The following is a 24560-nucleotide window of genomic DNA, read 5'->3' as shown; positions in this document are numbered from 1 at the left end:
GTTTGTGTGTGTGGGGGGGGGTGTGTGTGTGGCTTGTTTTGGGTCACTCGTCCGGATAACACTGAAGGGATTAAAAGGGATCCCCCTCTCCCCTTGAGAGATGAAACGAGGAGATTCCCTCACATCCCTCTCTCAGGTGCGAGTTCGAGTGACTACAACGTTCACGTACCTTCTGGAGAGAAGGGAGAGGTGCTGGGGTCTGAAGAGAGTGGGGACCACCTGGGGTCGGTGGGAATCGCGGACTTCTGGCTCCCGGGAAGCGTTGTCTGGGGCGGGACGCGGGCTGCGGGCGGTGCAGGGCGCACTGGGGGCCCCCGCCACCCCCAGGCCGCGCTCCTTCGCGTTCCCTGCCGCTCATGCCCGGCGCGGCCGCCGCAGTCCCCGCGCCGTAGCTGGACGTGGAGGCCAGGGGGCGCTGTGGCCCAGTGGCGCGGGCGGCTGGAGCTGCCACCGCGACGCCTGAGCCTCTGGCGAGGATCCCTGCCTGCAGCACTAAGGTCGTCCCGCCGCAGCCTGCACCTCCCGGCTCGGCTCTGCGGCTTCCCGGGACCCGCGTGGCTGCGGCGGCTCGAGCAGGCGCTGGGCCTCGGGACCCGCCGCTGCCGCAGCGAGCGCTGCCTCTTGAGGAGTGCGAGGCGTCGCGGCGGTGCCCTCCGCAGGAGTGGAGGAGAGGGAGGAGGAGGCTTTCGGCCAGAGACGACCGTCCCGGCCATGGTGAAGCGGCGGCGGCCACTGTCCGGGGTGAGTGCGGCGCGACGCCGTCCCGGGCTCGTCCCCTGCTCCCGCTGCTGGTAGGGGCCTGGCGGCAGCGCTCTGACCAGACTAACCAGGCGCCCTCCTGCCGCCTCCACACGGCGCTCCGGGGCCTCCGCCTTCCTTCCCGCGTCCCCCGGGAGGCTGGAGGCCCGTGGGGGGCGACTAGGCCCCATGCAGCCGAGAAACCCTCTCTGGGCCTCGGTGCTCGCGCGGCCGGGCGTGTGGAGAGGGGGCCAGCGGGGACGCGGGCGCTCTTGTTTGCCCGGCCAGGGCCGAGCGCGGCTTCTACCCTCAGGCCCTGTGTGGACCTCCCCGGGGAGTCGAAGGACGCTTGAGTGCGAACAGCCTCGGCTTCCTCGCTCCCCACACCGAGTCCCGCAGAGTCCCGGGGGGCGGGGTAAAACTGGGGTGCGGAGAGCGCGGGGCCCTCAGCGCCCCTGGTGCTCCTAGACTTAGTTATTCACGCGTCTGACTTGCTGGAGAACAGCTTTTTGCGTCTCATTTGAGGTGAAATTTCATTACCTGCTTGTAGCTCATCCCTTTTTCCTTCTATTATATCTTTCTCCTAAGCGTGCTGTGCCTTGGAGAAAGCCCCATTCCACCTTTGCGACGCTGAGTTTCGTAGATAAACACTCACAATTATAAAAATATCTTTTTCAAAGATCTTTTTTCTCCTCCACCCCCAGTAAGAGAGAAAGGAAACAGTTTAAAGCCTCAGTCCTCTGTACAAAAATGTTTCGCTGAAATCGATCCAGAGAACGGATGGCAAGAGGATTTTAAATACTACTATCCTAATAGGAGGTACCTGGAACGAGGTACATTCTAAATTTTAGAAGTAAAATGATTTGTTGAGAATTAATGTGGAAAATGTTAGTGATTACCGTTTGATACCACAAGTCACATATTTGGGTGCTTATGGCTTATGATAATTATAACTACAGGTTATTCTTGTTTTCCTATTATGTATATAAAGGTTGTAGGATTTATAGGTACTTGTAAAACTTTTGTAATCATAAAGTCCTTGTAGAAAATTCTGAAAGCACAGAAAGTTGATGTGTCAGCTCTCAATAAATTTTTAATAACTGGAGAGAAATCACTCAAAATCTCACAGATAGTACGTTTTGATGGTCATTCAGAGTTTATAATGGGCTTGTAGTGATGGTGATTTTTAACATTATTCCTCTGTACACTATTAGGTTCAAAATTATCTGGCTGATCTATTTTATATTCAGTGTTTTCGATAAAACCTATAAGAATATTTTACTAAATTATGTTGGAACCATAGCCGAATTCATCAACTAAAATAGAATAATATGGGTTCTACAGGACCCCTAATTTAATCTTCTACTCAGGGATTGAATCCAAGAGTTCTGGCAGGCCAGGCAAGCCTTTTATCCATGAGTTACAATTAAACAATTTTTAAATTTTGGGACAGAGTGTGGCAAAGTTCCTCAGGCTGGCCTCAAAGTTGTGGTCCTTCTGCCACAGCCTCCCAGGTAGCAGGGATTATAGGTATGTGCCATTACCTCCAGCTGATTTCGGTTTTTAAAGGTCTAATTTATTTCCTTAGGTCTAATTTATTTCCTTACCCCATTAAAATCAGTTGAGAGTGCTGATTAAAAAAAATGCAGATTCCTAGCACCTGGAAGGAAAATTCCAGGCATTATGGTGGCCCAAACATTTTTGTCAGGCTCTTGATTCTTAGTCCTATTAAAGTTTGAGAATCATTGATAATAGTTAACTAACCTTGCCTAGTTGAATAAAAGTGTGTTTTCTAGCAAAGCTGTCAGTCTTTAGTGGCAGTACAGTCATTTCTCATAGCAATAGATAATGGTGTTATAATGCTAAAAAGAAAAATATTTTGAGGGTTGATTCAATCAAGAAACATTTACTGAGAGCCTGCTGCGGTAGCTGTGGTATATACAAGGATACCTGGCCACTTATCTTGGCACTTAATGGACATCAATGTCATTGCCTGTAAAATGTAAATAGTTATTATACTTACTTCACAAAGCTTTTAGGATAAATATATCTAAAAAAGTATTGTAATCTGTAAAAGGTTTTTTTATCAAACTTTGTCAGATCCTATCTTAGGTATTCTGGGAAATACAAAAATGACCAAGGTTTCTGCTAGCAATTAGCTAATTATAGAAGCAGGACAAGTTTAATTAACTTTTACAAGGTAGGGCTACAAAGCAATTGTAATTGAATGGAACAGGCTAGATCTCTGCTTAGAGCTTCTGTGTGTCATCCAGTATCTTGCCCTCTAAGAACACTGGTAAGGAGTGGGTGGCTCAGTGGTAAAGTGGTTGCCTGGTATGCACAAGGCCCTGGGTTTGATCCTCAGCACCACCAAAGCAACAGCTATATGTGGTTATTCCTTTTTTTTCCCCACTTCTTCCACTTTCAGATTCAGTGTTTTCTTTAAGGAAATAATTGTATATATTCCCTGGTAAGTGCTTGTTTTATATTGGAATAGAGAGAAGGGGAGAGAGAGAGGAAGAGGAGATGATCCCAGTCCTTCTCTGTTGCTAAGATACCACTGTTCATTCCATTTACTAAACTTTCATCTGGCACCTGTTATGTGCTGGCCACAGACTGGTTGGTTGCAAGGCTGCAAGGCACAAAGCTTGATTAAAAGATAATTGCCTGGATTTTAACCTGAGTGATTTTGTTGCTAGAGGACTGGTGTGTGTGTTTTATGATTATTAGTTGCATGATGTGATGCAGAGTATGGAGTCAGATGTGAACAGGAATCCTTACTACACCTCTTAGAGCAATATGACATTTAGATTCTGAGTTTGTTATGAGCTATTGGAGTAACAGTACCTCTCCCAGGAAGTAGAACAGGTTCCAAGAGATAAAAGTAATAAAAAGTAATTAGCTCAGTGTCACATAGAAGGTACTCAGTAAATGTTCATTTCTATTCTTCCTTTTGGGGGAAAAAGAAACAGGCCTTGGAATTTGTGTGACTTAAAATTTGGTAACTAACTTTTTATTAAGAGAGTAAGTCTCTAAAATTTTTGGTGGAAAACAATTTTGATCCTAATTTAATACATATATTTTCCCTTTTTTTTTTTTTTTTTGTTACTGGGGATCAAACTTGGGACATTGTGGTTGCGAGGCAGGCAGCAGAACCACTGTGCTAAATCCCTGGCCCCTTTCCCTTTCATTTTTAGCTAATAAATTGGTTTCTCTGGGTATAGGGTACATTTGTTGTACATTATTCATTCTCACGGTTTTACCTTGATCTTTAATACTTGTGTGTATCTCTGCCTTATATAAGCAATATTGTTAGTATATAATGATCATTGGGAAATATATACTTGCAGTGACTATAAATAGTTCATATACTTGATTTTTTAAAAAAAGTCAATTTGTTAAACATATTGAAGAACTAAAGAGTTTTCAAAACAGACTTTTCCTTATATTGTGTGGATTACTCCTAGATTTTATAACCTGTGATGTACGGATTCTAGTCTTATAACCTATATGACCTTGGACATGTTTCTTGCTGTCTTTATGGCCTAATTTATTCTTTCATAAGATGAAGCTGATAATACCCACCTTAAAAATTATTGTGAAGGAGGGGCTGGGGATTTAGCTCAGTGGTTCTGATGCCTGCCTTCCAATCGCAAGGACCTGAGTTCAATCCCCGGTACCAAAAAAACAAACCAAAAAAGAGATTGTTTAGGGCCAGGGATTTAGCTCAGTGGTTCTGCCGCCTGCCTTGGAAGCCCAAGGACCCGAGTTTTATCCCCGGTACCAAAAAAAAAAAAAATTATTGTGAAGGTTAAATGACATAATATGTAAATCAGAGCTATAGTTCAGTCCCCAGGGGTCCTGGTAAATAAACATTATTCTAGAAGTGGAAAGTATATTTGAGTTTTAGAAGTGCTTAAAAGATCATTTATATAGTTTACTATTAAGAAATAAAATCAGCATGATCAATTTTGAAATATCAGAAAATGCTAAATTAAGGATAAACTAAGGTACCAAGGTGCCAGTTTTTAGTTTAATTATGTAGTTAGCATAATGCCTTATACTGACCTTTAGCATAGTAAATTGTATTTAATAAAATAATTTCAAAATACTGTTTATAAAATATTTCCTATTTTACAAATTAAGTAATCTTTAAAATGTTTTCTTTTAACTTTATGTTAAGCCAGGCCTGGTGGTGTTTGCCTGTAGTCTCAGCATTTGGGAAGCGGAGGCAGGAGGTTCTCTGTGAGTTTGAGGCCAGCTTGGGTTACATAGTAAGTTTGGCCAGACTGAGCTACACAGGAAGACCCTGCCTCAAACAAACAAGCAAAAAATGATTTTAAATAGCCCACTTACAAAAAATTAGCCTATTTACAGAGTTGAATTATGGGAAAAATTAAACAGTAAGAAATGTTTTATACTTAAAACCTCTGAAAACCTGTGGTGAAATGAGATAAAGATGAGAAGATATCTGTGGGTACACATTAAAATGAAGAAAAAAAATCATTGAATTTATATTGGGCAAGAGAAAAGGAAAACTTAATGCCCATTGTTGGGAATCTTGAAGCATTTGGGCTTTTTATTTATTTTTGTTTGTTTGTTTTTCGGGACTGGGGATTAAACCCAGTGCCTTTCTGCTGAGCTCCCAGCTACTTTTTTTTTTTTTTGATACAGGGTCTCATTAAGTTACTAAGTGGTCCAGGTTGGCCTAGTACTTTTCATTACTGGGATTACTGGCATGCACCAGGCTACATTTGGGATTTTATATTACAGAGCTGTATGCAAAAATTTTAAATTTCTTACTGCAAACTGCCTTTTTATGTAAAAATTTTACATATGTTTATTTAAATTTAAAAAATGCTTTTGCTGGTTTAGATCTATGGCTGTAGTAGTTTTCTTTTTTTTTTTTTTTTTTGAGACAAGGTTTCACCATGTAGTACAGGCTGGCCTTGAACTGTGTAGCCCAGGGTGGTCTTTTGCCTCAGCCTCCTAAATGCTGGGATTACAGGTGTGTGCTACTATGGATTTTTACCTTCTTTCCTGGAGATAAAACCGAGGGCCTTCACAGTGAGCTACATCCCAACCCTTTTTTAAATTTTTGAGACGCAGTCTCATTAGGTCACTGAATGGCTCAGTCTAGGCTGGAACTTGGAATCCCCCTGCCTCAGTCTTTCAAATTGCTGGGATTACAGGTTTATACCACCTTACAAGCCTGTAATCTGAGGATTATAATAATTCATAATAGTTTCTTTATAATATGAAGAACAATTCTTTACTTTGATAATTTCTTTATATTAATTATAATAATTTAATAATTTAATTTGATAATTCTTTGATTTATCATGTTTTTTCCTTTTTATTACTTATGATAATATATCCTTGATGTTTTGTTTCTGTGATGGTAGTTCTTCACATTTAAAAAAAGGACAAAATAAATATGCCTTGGATTTTTAAAAATTAAAATTAAATTATTATTATTGGTATTATTTTTTTGGTACCGGGGATCGAACTTGGGACCTTGCACTTGTGAAGTAGGTGGTGGCACCACTGAGCTAAATCCCCGGCCCTAATTACTTTATTTTTGAAAGGAGTCTTAGGAATAAGACTAAGGAATAAGACTTAAGAAAATGATAACATGAGCTAGAATTTTTCTTTAGGGAAATTTTGAGCATATTCAGTTTTGGGCTCTTCTAGCAGCTTGAAACAGCATTAACTGTAGAGACTTTAACATATTAAGAACACATACATTTCAGTTAAATTTAGAATATAAGGATCTATTTTTTATTACAGCTTTATTGAGATGTAATTCACATACCATGTAATGACCCATTTAAAGTATAATATTAGTGGGTTTTCAAATATTCACAGGGTTATGTAAACATCACCACCATCCTCCAACTCTAGGGAACCACTAGTGTGCTTTCTGCCTCTATGGATTTGCCTACGGATTTTAGTCACTGAATATAAATGGAATCATGTAATATATATGACTGGTCTCTAATTAGCATATTTTCAGGATTCAATAGCATATATCAATGGTTCATTTCTTTTTACTGCCAAATAGTCTATTATATGAGTATACCACATTTTATTATCTATTCATAAGTTTGGATTATTTCCATCTTTCGGGTATTAGGAAGAAATTATTGTGTAGGCATGTGTTTTCATTTCTTTTGTTATACTTAGGGTAGGATTGGTGGATCAAAAGGTAACTAACTCTAGGCCAGGGATTTAGCTCAGTGGTTCCGCCTCCTGCCTTGCAGGCACAAGGACCCAAGTTCGATCCCTGGTACCAAAAAAAAAAAAAAAGTAACTCAATCTTTTTGATGGAACTGCCAGGCTGTTTTACAAAGCTGCAGTACCTGTTTACATTTCCATCAGCAGTGTATAAGGGCTCCAGTTTCTTAACATCCTCACTAACACTTGTTATCTATCTTTTTTATTGTAATCTTTCCAGTGAGTGTGAGTGGTAAGTCTCTACATGAGTTTCATAACTGTCATTTACAGTCATTAGATAAATTGTTGAAGCTTTTACCTGCAGATGAATTGCTAGATTCTTTAATGATAAGGAATGTTTTTGGCTTGAGGATAAAAGCTATGAACAGCCTAGTTTCTTGTTTAGTAAAAACAGTTAACTTAGTGGGTGGAACTGGTTAACCTCCTTGGATGGTGATGGGAATGGTGGTATGGAGACTTCAGGTAAAAGGACTGTCTTTTAAGAATATTTCTTTTTCTTTTTTTTTTTTTTTTTTGGTACCGGGGATCGAACTCAGGTCCTTGTGCTTGCAAGGGAGGTGGTGGAACCACTGAGCTAAATCTCCGGCCCTTAAGAATATTTCTTAACACTACTCAACCATAAAGAACAACAAAGTAGAGACATTTATAGCTAAATGGATGCACGGTGAGGCCATACTCTTAAGTGAAATAAATAAGACACATGTGTAAATACCAAATAGTTTTCTCTGGTGTGAGATACTGAAAGTATAAATAAGGATTAAAATGAATAATTGATAATGTGAAATAGAAAGAAAAAGTCCAAAGGGGTAGGGGAAGTGGGAGGGGTAGGGGAAAGGAAAAAATATGAGAAAAGGAAAAAATGGGAACAAAGTATTTGTAAATAGGGAAGGGTGGAGGGGTCGAAGGGAGGGGAGGGGAATGGGGAAAAGGTAAGAACCAATATACTCCATGTAAAGGTTCAAGTTCCCAATGATAAATGTAAATGTATTGTATGCCTAGAATATACCAATAAAATAATTTAAGGGAAAAATATTTCTTAGCAAAAGTCAATTATTGGGCCGGGGATTTAGCTCAGTGGTTGCACTGCCTGCCTTGCAAGCACATGGACCCAAGTTTGATCCCCGGTACCAAAAAAACAAACAAACAAGCAAAAAGTCAATTATAACCCCTAGATTTAGTTTTCTTCTAGGAATTGCCATTGCCTATTAGGGATATAATCTTTTTTTTTTTTTTGTATTAAATTCTTTTACTGGTACATTGTAGGTATACAACACAATTACATTTCTCATTGGGAATTGTACCTTTATATAATGCATCTTGGTTCTTATTTTTTCCCCATTCCTAGCCCTCCCTTCAAGCCCTCCACCCTTCCCTATTTACAAAGACTTTATTTCCATTTTTTCGATATAATCTTATATACAAATTAATCATTGTTTTTTATTGTGTGTAGTACAGTAAACAATTTTTTTGTTTCCTAGTCAAAGTATTAAAGCTTTTCTGTGAAGTTTTATAGAACATGGTTCAAATGCAGCAATAATGACTAGCTAATGTTTCTAAAACATTTTTCAATCAGGAAATATTGCAGGGAACTATTGTTTTAATAATAACTAGCAAGTTTTGAGCCGCCATTTTACATACAGTATCTTCCCACTTTTTTTTAGAAACTTTAATGATGAATGAACCAAGGTGAAAGGCTTGCATTAGTTTGTTATACAATCTTTCGCTTATATTGGATGCTATAATTTCCATATACAGTTACAAAAACAGCAGTTCTGGAGCCTTTTGGTACGACTCGTGAAAAGGAATGCATTTTTGATTATAATATGTCTTGGTTCTTTTCTAATCTTTCAAGGTTAAGGTTTGGTATCCCATATGCCAGAATTTGTTTTATTAAAGTAAAGTAAATGGTGGGCTGGGGATTTAGCTCAGTGGCTCCAGCGCCTGCCTCGCAAGTGCAAGATCCTGAGTTCGATCCCCAGTACCAAAAAAAAAAAAGAAAAGACAAGTAAATGGTACATGTTTTTAATTACTATTTCATAACAAAACAGTCTGTCTCAAAAAATTCTTTATTAAAATAAATTGAGCAAAGGGCCGGGGATTTAGCTCAGTGGTTTCGCTGCCTGCTGCGCAAGCGCAAGGACCCAAGTTCGATCCCTGGTACCAAAAAATAAATAAATAAATAAACAAACAAACAAATAAATAAATAAATAAATGGGGCAAGCGGTATAAAAATGTTGGGAAAAAATTCCGTCAGGGTTCTTGTAAATATTAGTCTTAATTTTTTCTTTAAATAGAGCAAGAGAAAAACCCTCTAAAAAGTAATTGAAATAAAACATTTGCCAGTTGGAGAAGAACCTTGAAACTTCACAAAACATATAGATCTTTGTATGATTCTGGTGATGTAATAACTGTCCATGATTTTTTTAAAATTATCAGCTGAGGTAAGTTATTTTAAGATGTTATTGTGAGATCACTCTTGGAAATTTTTGTTCAGTGTCTAAAAAATGAGGTTGAGAGTCTTTAACCTGGCATACAGACCTTCACAGTTTGATTCCCGCCCAATCATTCCTCACTCTTTCTACATTCAATTATTCCAAGATTCCAAGTTTATGAAGTTTCATTGATTTCTTTTCCTTTATTTTACTTGGGTGATATAAAAGCTTTACATAAATGCATCATGTCATCTTTCTGCTGGATGTTTTATGTATGTTATTTCTGACTGCTCTAACTTTATAATATCCATAAAATTATGCATGTTTTACAGCTGATGGAACGGAGGCTTGAAGAGTTTTATTGATTTACCTACTCTTAGTTACACATCCATGATTCAAACCTATATATCTCTGAGTGCAAAGTCTATACTCTTCCTTTTTTGAACCTTCCCACGTGTCTGTTTTATGTAATGATTTTCCAGAGTGGTTCAGGAAGTATTCATACTAGGAGAGTACAAATTTAGTTAATTGACTTTGGTAGATACTTGCCTTTGAAATGTACTATTGCAACGTAGCATTTTGTACCAGAAAAAGATGTGTGTATATATGTGTGTTGTTTATGTTTTGGTAATTTCAGCTTTCATACACAGTACGATATTTTTTGAAGTAGGTAAATTCCTCACTTGCTGTTATCAGAAAAACATAATAACTAATATGGGCCTTCAGTTCTGTGATCTGAAAATGAGTGTTGGAATAGATAACAAGACTCCTTTCTCATTTATTATTCTATTCATTGCTTCTAAAAAACTGAGTGAAAAATACATGGCATGTAGATGACCCCAGGCAATGGTGGTGAACTGCCACAGAGGAAATAAGGAATTGGGGATGTTGGGCAGCCAGTGGTGGCTAAGGAAGACAGGAGAACCAAGATCAAATTATTGTAATTTATATACAGGTTTTCTATGTAATTGATAGAATATATTTCTGAATAAAAACTCTGAAAATTGTGACTGATGCTTTTTCCTTCCATAGCTTATGCCCTCTTTCTCCTTCATTTCTTGTGATAGTGTGCATATATTTAAGGAAACTGTGTCTAGAGTTGTATAACTTGAAAATAGCCAGATCATCGGTAGCACACTTAAATAATTAAAATTTTCATATTGCTCCTAATGTGAAAATTTAGTAATTGAAATGTAACCCCACTATTGTAGATCTTTGGAGAGTTTGCTTCTAAAGCAAAGGAAAGCATGTTTTATATTCAAAAATGATGAAATGTGAGCTGGGCATGGTGGTGCACACCTGTAAACCCAGCATTGGGGAGGCTGAGGTCACAAGTTTGAGGCCAGCCTGAGCTACACAGTGAGTTCAAGGCCAACCTGAACTACATAATGACAGCCTACCTCAAATAAGCAAACAAAGTGGATGCAATGAGTCTTGACAAAACTTTTATATAGGCTTCCCATCCTCGAATTAGAGATGCTAATACTGATACAGAGGTAAACGAGTAATAGTTTGGCTAGCTGGGAAGTTGTTAACCAGTTAGAAAATTATTATCCATTTCCTTGTTACCTTCTTCGGAATTCTTAGATCATTGAATCTTGACATTGAATATTCCTGGGGCACAAGGAAATGTTCTTAGTCATGTAAGTTTGGGTTTTTAGCATTCTATGTTGATCAGGTAGAGATTTACAAATATATATTAGTGTAACAAAGACTGAGGACTAAGAGTAAAGAAGCTCATTTAACTTTGTTTAGGTATACATTACCTAAAGTTATTTGGTGTGGAGCCCTGCCCTTTTAGTAATACATCTTTTATGTATCTGGGCCAACTTTTAGAAACTTTTATATTTAGCAAAAATATCTCCTTTTCTCAAGTATCTATAATTTTGTTGATTTGCCTTCTGAAACTATACAGAAACAAGGAGATAGATCTTTTGAAAATGGGAAGGGAACCAAGAGATGGAGGGAGAGTTAAGGTGGGGAGAGGAAGGGGAAATAAACAGAATTAAGGTATGTTATATACATGCACCGACTTCTTACAGTGAACGTAATCATTATGTACTCCAAGCATATACTAATACAAATTTTAAAAATTAAGAGACTACAGAATAAATAATTTCTGCCATTGAAATGTCTAAAGTTGACAAGATATGTCCTATCTTCCCTAGCATATTGATAAAAGCATATGCTTGAGGTCAGATTCTCTGGTCTCATATTTTAGTTGTACTATTTTTACTGTGTGATTTGGGGCATTAACTTTCCTATGCCTCAGTTTTCTTACCTGCAAAATGGGGCTGAACCAGTTACAAAATGTGTTGGTTTAATTATCCTGGAAAGTTACTGAGTGGTTTTTTGGGGGGCTAGGATGGAATGCCTGTGAAAGGAAAAGTTGAAGAAGCAGAATTCTGATGTACGTCTGAAAAAAATAAACCTCAGCCAACCTAACAGGGGACTCCTGTTCTAACAGAGAATTGCCTGTTAGAGAAGTACTGCATTGGGTGAAAACGGCCAGATTCTGTTACATCCACTGTGTTTTCTCACTGGCTTGGAGCTGCTCATGACAAGTATGGTCTTGATCAGAAAACTGAGATGAATTTTGAACATGCTGTAGCTGGAAGCTTCTAGCTAACTAGATTCCTTACACCTGAATGTCATTTTTGGTTTTGGGGGGAGATCCAAGTAAATGCCACTGTCCATTTCTTGTGCTGCAGAGAGCCATGTTTCCAAATGCTTTCTAAAAGCAGCTTCTGTAGGGGCCTATGGACCTTTCTTCCTAATGGGTAATGTAGAAAGAGGTTATTGAGACAGCTGTCAGCCCCCTCCTGGTAGCTGGTCCCAGGGCCATAGTAGTTCTTGCTGTCTGCCTCCTCTGCTATCCAGTCTAAACTGCACTTGCTCTCAGCTCTCATTTCTGCTGGTCATGACTGTTTACCTACTCTTATGACCCAAACCCTTATTTCTGAGGATCCAAGAACCATACCCTTCTCAGACTAGAGTGGTTGCATTTGTCCATTTACAGTCACACTTATGCATGGGAGCATCAAGTGCTACCTTAGTGAATCATTTGCATATTCCTTCTTGTTCTGTTGTATAATGGCAGTCCTACTTCCTCGTGAGGGTGAGTGTTAATTAACCCTGCAAAGATGGTGATTCCTTTTCCTGCTTCCTGGTTCCTGGATACAAGGAGTCCCAAATGTCCAGGCTGCAGCTGTAACTTGTAGTTGTTGTGACCCTTTTCCTGGCAAAAAAGTGTGCCCCCTTTGGCTAGGAGGCCTTTTAACTTGGTGGTGTTCAGCGCTGCAGAGATGGGAAGCACAAAGACCTTCAGTGGAACTCTGGAAACAGTGATACGGAGACATTTTCTACTTCTGAGTCTCAGACTCTGGTTCTCAGAGCTCTGGGAGTGTAGCTTTCAATCGGGATACCATGCATTCTTGTTTCTGAGTTGTATGTCAGCTATGCTTTCAGCAGCCCATTCCAATGCTCTGTAGGACTGGCTGCTTTTGTAGGGAGCTGTTATGGATTTGATCATCAGATTTCATGGTCATGAGTTTGCTATCATAAACTTACTGTGAAGTGATTCCTTTGCTTGGATTCTGTATCTGTCAATTAGGTATTAAGTCATTTTCTCTTGCTAATAACACAATACTTCAGACTAGATAAATTATAAAGAGGCTTAGTTTGGGTCATGATTCTAGAAGTACAAGATCCAGGGGCTGCATCTGGTAATGGCCCTCTTGCTGGCAGAGTCCTGAGTTATCTAGTTCAGGGCATCACATGGCAGGAGACAAAGAGTATGCATGTGTATATGTTTCTCTTCTGGTCTCTTCTCTCTTATAAAGCCACCAGGATTCAGTCATGGGGCTTCCACCTAATGACTTCATCTAATCCTAATCACCTCCCAAAGACTCAACTCTAAACAGGGTTATCAAATTGTTTCCACTCTCTTAGTATCTTAGAATGGGAATTACGTTTCTATACATGAAGCCTTAGGGAATACATTTAGACTATGTCCAAACCATAGTAGGTGCTTTGTAAGTCCTTATGTATTGGTGCTGCCTGGGCCTCTATTACCAGCAAAAGCAAACCCATATCTCTAAGTATCTGTTCCTATAAGAATCACTTGCTGACTCTTCTAGAACAGAAGGGGTACAGTGTAGTCAAGTTGCCACCTAGGGACTTGTTGGTCTGCTGGCTGTACAGTGCTACACTGGGGGTTTGGAATTGGTTTCTGTTGCTGACAGGCTGGGTGTTCAGAATTGGGCTTGGAAATGGGAATCTATGCCTCCTCTTGTCTCCATCTCCAATTCTGTTACAGTGATTGCTTCATTATCTTTTCACACCAGTTCTGGAGTGGCATATGTCAACTGCCTGAGTCATTTTGTCCATTTTATTGTTCAGTGTCTCTTCTGTATTGGATTCTTTTTTTGTTTGTTTCTTTTATGTTTGTGGTATAGGGGATTGAATTTATTGCTTTTGTACTGAACTGTATCCTCAGCCCTTTTTTATTTTTATTTTGAGAAAAGGCCTCACTAAGTCACTAAGTTGCCCAGGCTGAGCTCGAACTTGCAGTCCTAATGCCTCCTTATATGTTTTCTGATGGGCAAAACACATGACATGAAGATTTTAATGCTTTATCCCCATTCCCATGTTTATCCATTTGCTTCCAATGATACCTCTTGCTCCCCTGTTACAGTCTTTCTTTTTAAAGACTTCTGACCAATTGGCCTGTCCATTTTCCATTGTCCAAGAGTCTGTGTAGCCTCACCCCAGGCCATTTTTCTTCCTAAACAAAATTCATAACCAGGTGTATCACATGAGGCTGTCTGAGGAAGATTTCCAATTTTTACTGTCAAGGTCACTCTTATGTGTAGCTATAATGAACTGTTATTTTCAGCTTGTATTCACATAGTGAACTGACCTATTTATAACCCAAGCTTTGGCTTTTTCTTCTCCTGTATTGGTCCTATATTCCCCCAAACTGATAAGTACAGATATGAACTGAGGAAGGGGTACTGATACAACTGTGGTGGGTATCAAAGAAGTCTTGGCTGCCTGCTTATATTTCAGTCAATCTTTTATGTACTATTTCCATCTTAAAATGCAGTGCTGCTGAGTTCACTTGGCTTTAGGACCTGGAGAGTCCTATTGAACTCGTTATGGAAAGTTCTGGATACATTGTGCCCCACGATCAAGCATTCTGTCTTTTACCAGGACCCAGTAGCGCATCAAGAGATGTTTTTCTATTAGCTTGGCCAGGGCCCTGTATTGTGATTTTTCCACTGGGGCTTACTATCAACTTTATACTAAATTTATTCCCACAATATATACTTCCAACAGCTTGCAATAAAGTCTAAAGTTGTTTCTCCCACTCAGATCTGGTAGTCTTTCATATTACCTAGTATATGGGCCACAGTACTATCCTGTGTATAGAACGTGTTGGCTTTAGAATCTATGGCCTACCAGTTACTGTGGGTTTTTTTGGTTTTTTGGGTAGATATGGATAAATCTTGCTGCAATTTGCATTTGCTTTAGAGGGGGATGCATTGGCATGACCCCAGTCACTGAACTCAACACTTCACTGAAATGATAGAACTCTAAGCCAGTTGTCTGTGTCTATGGATTGCATATTCACATATTCATTTGACTATGGATTGAAACTTGGAAAAACATTGCATCTGTGTTGAATATGTACAGACTTTTCCCTAAACAATACAGTATAATGATTTGCGTAGATTTACATTGTACTAGCTATTATAAGTAACTAGAGATATTTTAAAGTATAAAAGGATGTGCATAGGTTATGTGCAAATACTATATCATTTTATCTAAGAAATTTGGGCATTCATAGATTTTGGTATCCCTGGGGAATGTGATCCTGGAATCAATCTCCCACTAATAATGAAGAGTGACTGTATTTGTAGGGTTTTCTCCCACCCTTTGGAGCATATATATTTACCAGTCCTTCAGCATGATAGCCATCTCTTGCAAGATCTACATGTCATTGATGTAATGAGTCAATGTACTGTTCTGAGTCCCTATCTCTTCAAATTATGTCTGGATCTGAAAACTGGCTCAGGTCCAGGAATTGGGCAAGGTCTAGTGGATTTTTATTGGGGCAGTTACACTCAGCCTTCTGCTTATTCATTTTGTTTGTTTGTTTGCATTTACTTAAGCATGTTATATGTACTAGTATGTGGTCTGTTTTGGAGAACGTCCCATATGCAGCTGAGAAGAATATTCTGATGTTGTGGGGTGAAACATTCTGTAGACATCCACTAAGTCCATTTGGTCACAAGTTTGGTTCAGTTCTGATATTTCTTTGTTTTTTTTTTTTTTTTTGGTCTAGTTGATTTGTCTATTTGTAACAGTGGGGTATTGAGGTCCCCCATTACAATTGTATTAGTGCTTATTTGATTTTTCATGTCTGTTAATATTTGTTTTACATAATTGGGTGCACTGGTATTTGGGGTGTGTGTGTGTGTATGATTGTTACCTCTTCCTCTTGGATTGTTTCCTTACAAGGATGTAGTGACCTTCTTTGTCTCAGTCAGTCTTCACTTGAGACCCACTTTGTCTGCAAATTGAATAGCTACCCCGCTTTTTCCCAAGTTCCTGTCCCGTGGAGTGTTGTTTTCCATCCTTTGACTTTCAATGTATGGATTTCTTTTTGAGTTATATGTATTTCTTGTATACAGCAAATTGTTGGATCTTGTTTCTTGGTCCATTTGCCAGTCTGTTTCTTTTGGTTGGTGAGTTGAGACCATTACATTGGTGGTTATAACTGAAATGTATTGGCTTATCCTTGTCATATTATTTTCCTGCTGTTGGTTCCCTGTCTTTTCCTACTGTTTAATTGCTTACCCTGCCTGGTGGCTTCTTTCTATTGGTGTTTTTGGAGTTGTGGTCTTCATTATCTCTTTCTAATATATCCTTCAGGCCATTTTATAGAGCTGGTTTAATGGTCATGGTTTCTTCAGCTTTTTCTTTTGTCATGGAAGTATCTTATTTCTTCATTGAATTTGAAAGATAGTTTTGTAGGGTACATCAATATGGGTTGGAGGTTGTTTTCTTTCAGAACCTAAAATACTTCACTCCAAGCTCTCTTGATTTAAGGGTTTGTGTTGAGAAGTCTCCTGTGATTCTGATGGGCTTTCCTTTATAGATGATTTGTTTATTTTCTCTAATAGCTTTTAAAGTATCTTTTTTTTTTTTTTTTTTTGGTACCGGGGATCGAACTCGGATCCTTGTGCTTGCAAGGCAGGTGACAGAACCACTGAGCTAAATCCCCGGCCCCTAATGGCTTTTAATATTCTGTTCTTGTACTGAATTTCTGAGATCTTGATAATTATATGCTTTGGTATAGATTTATTTTGGTCATGGCTAATTGGAGTTCTTTATGCCTCATTTATTTGTGTGTCAAATTCTTTTCCATGTTTGGGAAGTTTTCTGCTATGACTTCTTTGAACAGGCTTTTTAGGCATTTGCACTATGTCCAACTTATTGACCCTGATCAATCTTATGTTGTTCTTCTTTGCATCATCTTGCAGTTGCTGGATTGATTTTTCATGGTCTCTTGCCATTTTTAAGATATCTTTCTTTTTATGGTTGCTAACTGCAATCCTGTCTTCTAGTTAAGAGATTCTGTCCTTGCCTTCATTCAATCTATTGCATATACTTTCATGGAATTTTTAATCTCCTGGATGTCTGAGTCTATTTCATGAATTCTATTTCTTTCCTATGTTGAGCATCCATGGTTTCCATAATTTTCCTATGCTCCTCTTTTTTTTATCTGTGTCTACTTCAGATTCATTCAGCATGTCTTTCATGTTGATCATTTCTTTTTGTACCTGAGAGATTATTTTCTCCATAACTTCCTAGATCTGTTTTCTTCTACTTCTATCATTTCAGAAAATTCAGGTGGGTGACTTCTGATTTCCTCTATGTCATTATCTCCTGGACTTGTCCTAGGTGGGCTAGAGGTCTGGAACTGCATTTTGTTTCTGTGTCTTATCATTTTCTATTTTTTAAAATTTTATTTTGTTTTCTATGTTGATACTTGTAAATTTCTTATGGCAGATAGCTTTATCACTAATATTGAGGCTCCCTAGGAAATGTCTATTTCTCAGTGTTTTTTTGGTATATGTGGTTCTTAGTCTTTGTGTCTGTCCTAAGATCCTACCTTCCTGGGGCCAGGGATTTAGCTCAGTGGTTCCGGCACCTGCCTTGCGGGTGCAAGGACCCGAGTTTGATCCTGGTACCAAAAAAAAAAAACAAAACAAAAAAACCTACCTTCCCAATTTTTTAAGGATCAGAAGTTTCTATTTATTTGGCTCAGCACTCAGTCCTTTGGTACTGGACTATGGTGATGGTTATGGCCCCAGACAATTGCAATGTTGTCGTACAAGGGAGAACAACCGATTACAATGGGTAGGAAATCCTGGCTAACGGAGTACAATTAGCAATATCAGTACCATCAAGCACAGCCTAGAAACTGACAAACTGTGGTAACTATTAATTTGATACCTTTAATCTAGGAATAAGATCTTCAGTTATATAACAATCCAACATAAACCTAGAGCTTGTATGCAGTGAGTTTACCTTTAGTGGAATGATTTTACCCTCTGGGGGCAGGATTTAAGAGTGATAAGGGGCAAAACAGAGAGATAAATGAAGGGAAATGTAACAGAGGACAACAGATGATCACTCAAGGTTTTGGAAACTGGTGAAGAGGGAAGGAGAGAAAGCATGAAGGGTAAAGCAAAAGAATATCGAAGTTAACCAGAAAGGCAATAAATGATTTTCACTCACATGAAAATATCATGAAGTCAAGAGAGATAGTTGAGAAAAGAGAGAAGATGAGTAGAACAAGATAAAAATAAAAATAAAAACCTAAAAAAACCCCCAAAATACAAACCAGCCATACAGACAAAGGAAACAAAATCAACGAAGAAAGAAACCCCAAATTCCTCTGGAGTCCACAGTTCTGTGATAGTGTCCAAGGCAGGTAGTGTCCCAAAACTGTGCTTCGTACCCCTGCTAAGTCTGCAGTAAGATTAGTGCTGGGTATGAGTTTGATCTTGTTGAAGCTGGGGCCAGTCTTCAGCCAGGTTCTTTTTGGATGTTTTTCCCTGGCCCACCCAAGCCTCCTTAGATTGCTGTGGTGCCCTCAGGCACAGACAGCCCTGGTCTGCTCCCAGGGCTGTATATAGTTGACTTCTGTACAGTTGGCTCCACTCAGTCTTTGCACAGCCTGCTCTGTTTCACCCCCATTGGCACTTCTCTATCCTGTCCCCACACTCGTCGCAGGGCGGGGAGAGGAGTGGTGTTGCTCAGTTCTGCTTCAGTCTCCTCTAACAGCAGGTTAAGTGCTGTTGCTCAAATCTTGCTTGCTTCTGGGTCTTTCTCTCAAGTAACTGGTCATTGCTCACTTCTTTCAGCTGTGTTGTGGTCCCTAACTTTGGAGTGCACACAGAGAAAGGAAACAAAAGGGGGGCTAGCAGACCTTCCACTGGGGAGGGAGTAGAGTTCTGGTCACTTGGCACTGTTTGTCAGTGAAATTCACTGCCAGGATGCAGTGTCTGTTGTACAGAGGAAGGCTAAAGAGACAAGAGGCCTTCTTTCCTAAATCTATCCTGTGTGGCTTGAATTAGCCACACTTTTTCAGTCCATCAGTTTCTTGGGGACTTCCCAGTATGGTGAACTTCCCAGTTCTTGCTCGGTGCTGCCTGCACCACTGGTAGCCTTGTCCCCTGATGCACTGTTTTATGAAGTCACATGCCTATGTTTTATTTCATCTACTAGTCTCTTACTGGTTTTGGCGTCAGGTTGCAATAGCCTTCCCTTTCTTTCAATTACCTGTGTTTTTAGTTGATTTTTCTCTGATTAGGTCCAATGTGACTCCTCTTCCTTTCAGCCATGTTGAATCCACCTTTGAATCTTTACAGTCAGAAAGTTCTTCTCTGGGCCACCAGCTTGTGCCAAGGACTGTCTATGCCTCACATTACCACTTGGGATGAGATTCTCATTGCCAGTAGGACAGTAAGTGATTTAGTTACCAAGCCCCCACTTCCCCCCAGGGATTGAACCCAGGACCTTGCACTTGGATAGCAGGTATGGCGCCACTAAGCTAAATCCCTGGCCCAACCAAACCCCATCTTACCTCATGCTTTCTCAACCCATTTCTGTACCAATTGTGTCAGTATGAATCTTTTGTGAAGTAGCTGCTGAGACAGGAATGCAATAGGTATACAAGGTATGATCAAAATATGTGGTAATGTTTAAATTAAAAAGAAATTATTACAGTAAAAGACATTGCCATTAATCCCCCTCAGAATACTCCCTCTCACTTTGAACATGGATATCCCATAGTTCTTTTCATTTTCTGAAGCAGTTCTGGGAATCCTTTTTTGTGAGTGTCTTTAGTTGCACTGTTCTGGCTGCCTTGATGTCCTGAATCACTTCACAGTGTTTACTTTTCCTAATCTTTTTTACCTTGGAGAGAGCCAGAAATTGCATAGTGTCAGATCTGGTGAATAAAGTGGACACACCATAATGTTTTTATAAACATGCCTTTCTTTTGGATGGCAGGATTCACTATATATTTGGTCACACCTCCTAAAGACACTCATGAAATAGGAGTCTGTGGGAGGAGACTTCTGTGAAAGGAAAAGGGGAGGAGACAGAATTGTCAGAGCCTCAGAGTCAAATGCAAATCTGACAGTTTCCAACCCAGTGAAGACTGGAGCAAAAATTGACCATTAGAGGAGTTTTGTGTTACACAGAAACAGCCAGGTATTATAGTGTATGGCTTCAGTTTGAAACCAGAGGATCCTGAAGGGACTGCAGCTGGAGACTCCTGTAACTATATACACCTGGCAGCTTATTGGTAAGTTCTTTCGTAAAGGTTGACACACCTCCATGGCTACCACACATAATAAGTACTAAGCAAATGTTAGATATTATCATTTTTTTGGGTTTTTTTCCTGTACTGGGGATTGAACTCAGGACCTTGTGCTTGCCAGGCAGGTGCAGTGCTGCTGAGCTGTATGGCAGGTATTGTTATAATGATGTGATCCTCTGACTACATTTTCCTAAGTTGTTTTTATACTTTACAACTAAAAACTTTTCTAGATATCTTTATTATTTTTTTTCCTTGACTGTGTGACATGAGTTTTGTACTTAGAACTGAAAACAAATATTTTGAGTGTCATCTGACATACATACAGTAGATGGTCAGTGAATATTGGTTGAAATGAGCTATGCAGTCGATCAGTACCACATGGAACATGATAATCCTCCCACCTCACCATCCCCCTCCTAACATTTCCTGTGGTGCAGCCTGAGATGGCATAGCTTGTTGCTTGTTTCGTGATGACTTTTTTTTCTATAATAGTTCAGTAGTTTGGGTCTTTTTATTTTGTTTTGTTATAGTTTTTGTTAAAACTTTTTTTAGTTTAGGTCTTTTAAAACACAAGGGTAGGACTACTTAGCTCTATAGCATATCATGTTAGATAGTATCTAGTTAATTCTAATTTGATTTGATCTTTTTTTTTTTTTGGTACCAGGGATCGAACTCAGGACCTTGTGCTTGCGAAGCAGGTGGCAGAACCACTGAGCTGAATCCCCAGCCCTTGATTCAATCTTTTAAATACTGGGTTTTGTTTAGTTTTGTTACTGAGGATTGAACCCAGGGCTTCTCGTATGCCAGGCAAACACTCTGCCATTGGGCTGCAACTATGAACTTCAGCCATCTCCAGAACATTTTTGTCTTTCTGAAGAAACTGTACCCATTAAACAGCAGTCTCTTACTTCTCCCCCTCTCCAACTCCTGTCAACCCCGTTCTATTTTCTGTCTCTATGAATCTGTTAATCATATTATTTTACTGGCAAAGAATCTCAGGTTCTAAAAGGCTGAGTAATTTTTCTCCAAATCACCCACCTCATTATTAGCATATAAAAGTTAAAAGCTAACACTTAAAAAGAAAAGTAGCAATCATCTATAGCCAAATAGATTCACTAAGTCAGGTCAAATAGCTTTATTTCCTTTTTTACCTCAATTCCTAGCACTGGTCTCCTGGATTTCTGAAAGATCTCACCATTAGGCCTGATGAGTTTTTTGTTGCAATTGTATAATTAAAAACAAGAAGAAGAAGAAAACAATGAAGAATCCAGTAGCTTCTAATTAACAAGAAAAGAAGCCAAGCTATGATGGCACACACCTCTAATCACAACACCCTGGAAGAATGAGGCAAGAGAATCCCAAGTTTTGTGGGTTTTTTTGGTACCAGGGATCAAACTTGAATCCTTGCGCTTTCGAGGCGGGTGGCAGAACCACTGAACTAAATTCCCAGCCCGAGAATCCCAAGTTTGAGCTCAGTTTGAGTACTTATCAACTTAGTAAGAACCTGTCTAAATTTTTTTTTTAAAAGGCTGCTGATGTAGCTCAGTGCAAAGACCCTGGGTTCAACTCACAGTACTGAAAAAAAAAAATAGGAGTCAGTAATTTCCTCACAATGTTACTATTTTTCAATGTTGGCTTATTTTTATTTCTTTTTTTATTGTGGTAAAATATTAAAAAAATATCATTTTAAAAATTATTATTGTTGTACAACTATAAACTGCATTTTAAATTCAGAAAAAAAAGAATATGTCCTGTCACCTATTTGGGAGAAACCACTAATGTAATTAGACAAGAAGAAAGAAGTAAAAGGCATTTCAGGGCATGGGGTGGGGAGAAAGACAAGCAGTTTCATGAAGGGGGTGCCATTAACCTCTTTTGACTATAAATTAGAGAAATAAAACACTCACTAGAAGGATGAATGGGATCCCTGAATAGTATGTGAGGGAGAATGTTATATGTCTAAGTGTGTGTACATGCATGTACATGTGCAAAAGTAAAGAATAAATCAATTGAAACCAAGCTTAGGGAGGAGAATGATTGAATTAGTTCCCAGACTCACTATTGAGGTGGGTAAATAGGAGACAGAGTGCAAGTTCATGGTGTGTGTGTTTATCTGCACAGATCTGTCTACCAAGTTAAATTAGAGCACTTACTCTCCTATATGCTGCTGTTGAGAGTCTGCTAATAGGGGCCTTTTGTTAAGAGTACCAAGTTAGTTTAGAACTCTGGATTCTCCCAACAAGCAAGTTTAGTATTTCAGGTTCAGCAGTGGTCAACATAATCCCTGGGACATAGCAAAGTGATTGAAATTAGAATAGTTTTCAGGGAGCTATTTCATTGCCTGTAAATAATGATAGCAAACTTAATTGTCTTTTAGGCTATGTTAGCAATTATTGGAGTGTTGAAACTGTATATCATACCTGGCCCTTCTTTGAATTACTTTCTGGTACTGGAGCTCTTTTAACTCTTTCTTTGTTTTTTTGTTGTGTTTTTTTTGGTACCAGAGATCAAACTCAGGACCTTGCGCTTTCGAGGCAGGTGGCAGAACCACTGAGCTAAATACCTGGCCCTTAACTCTTTCTTTGAAGTAACAATAGTGACATGGAAAAAGTGGTAGAGTTTGAATATCCATTATGCAAGACAACCATAGTACTTTGGTATGTGGTAGCTACTCAGGAGGCTGAAGCAGGAGGATTACAAGTTCAAGGCCAGCTTGAGCAATTTAGTGAGAACTTGTCTCAAAAAAAAAAAAAAAAGGGTTGGGGATGTAGCTCAGTGGCAAAACACCCCTGGGTTCAATCCCTGGTACTAGAAAAAAAAGCTATGACCTGAAAGGGTCTTGTGTATTCCCAGGTCTCTGTGGACCACACTTTGGAGCCATTGATATAATGTAAACTCATCTCATTTTGTGTTTGGATGCTTTCTAGCAACCTGAGTATTGTTTTACCTAAGATTACCTAATCTACTTTACATTTTTTGTAAATTCAGCAGCCTACAATGTGGTTAAACTTTTGTTGAGTGTTTAATTGACTAAATTCGTATAAGACTGTTTTAATAATATGATTCTAAATCTATACCCTTCATTATTTTTGTTGTTGTTGTTGTTTTGGTACTGGGGATTGAACTCAGGGCCTTGTGCCTGCAAAACAGGTGGGGAACCACTGAGCTAAATCCCCGGCCCTACCCCTCATTATTTTTAGTTTGCATAATCTTGCTCCTCACACATATTAACTCTATACTAATAACTTTGAAATACAGATTTTTTTGCCGGCGGGGGGCGGGGGATTGGGGATTGAACCCAGAATCTTCTGCATGCTTAGCTTTGCTGTACCACAGAGCTATATCCCTACCCTCAAAAATACAGTTTTAAGGCTTGCATTCTATTTTTCCTTACTCTGAGCAAATCTTTTTTAAAAAAATGTAGCAGTTGATCTTTTGACACCTACATCCTGTGACATTTTTGCAACAAAAATATGTATTTCTGTAGCTCCTTTGGAAAAAAGCAAAGTTTAGGATCGGTGGATATTTTTAGTAAGCTCTTGAAATAAAACCAACTAGATATATTTGTTGCATTGTATTATGCACATTTGTGCATTTTATTACTGCATATCACACAGTGGTTTCTTTGTGAAATTTGAGGCTACTTTATGAGTAATACAGTATGTACCTCATGAGTATGCAGTATGTAGTCCTTCTCTTTTCTTTTTACAATGTTGAGAATCCAACCCTTGGCCTGCTGCATCCTAGGCCAGCAGTGTATCTCTGAGCTATATCCCCAACCCTAGTGTAGTCTTTATATAAGGAAACTATTAAAATCTCTTATAAGTCAGATTTTCAAATAGAAATAAATTAAGTTTATATTATAGACTGGATTCTTTAATAGCAAATTCTAGATGGAATGTCAAGATTCTTTTTTTTTTTAAATTTTTATTTATTTATTTATTTAAAGATTCTTATATTGAAATTTTGTTATATTGATTTTTGCTGGAAATAATTTGCAGTTATGCAGCCCTAATCTGACCCTTCTGAGCTTCTCTCTCTCATCTACTATTCTTCTTACTTAATCTGCTTTATGTCCTTTCTATTACTTCTATTTGGAACTCTCTTTCCCCAATTATTCACAGGGAAAATCATTCACAATGCTTTCTGACATTCAGGCCTTGATGTAAAGTTATCCCTCCATGAGACTTTCCCTCATTGCCTCATTCTAAAATTCTCTCAATCATTTTTTCCCTTTTTTTTCTCTTTAG

General features: G+C 38.9%; 1 protein-coding gene across 3 annotated transcripts in view; it reads left to right on the top strand.

The window, feature by feature from the left end:
* The first annotated feature begins 585 nt into the window (after positions 1 to 585).
* The window catches only part of Zfyve9 (zinc finger FYVE-type containing 9), a 172902-nt gene continuing 148927 nt past the window's right edge, over positions 586 to 24560 (top strand). For 2 of the 3 annotated variants that reach the window (XM_004869244.4, XM_004869243.4), the window contains exon 1: positions 586 to 741. The gene's annotated coding sequence lies outside the window, so the exon portion shown is untranslated. Of the gene's footprint in view, positions 742 to 1441; positions 1572 to 24560 lie in introns of those variants that run through there. The other variant, XM_087214722.1, reaches the window with a different exon arrangement.

Source organism: Heterocephalus glaber, unplaced genomic scaffold (assembly GCF_053883595.1).
Source record: "Heterocephalus glaber isolate CG9 unplaced genomic scaffold, H.glaber_assembly_v1.0 deba00001451, whole genome shotgun sequence".
Classification (NCBI taxonomy): Eukaryota; Metazoa; Chordata; class Mammalia; order Rodentia; family Bathyergidae; genus Heterocephalus; species Heterocephalus glaber.
Note: the sequence above shows the minus strand (reverse complement) of the source record. Positions and strands in the feature narration are given on the sequence as shown.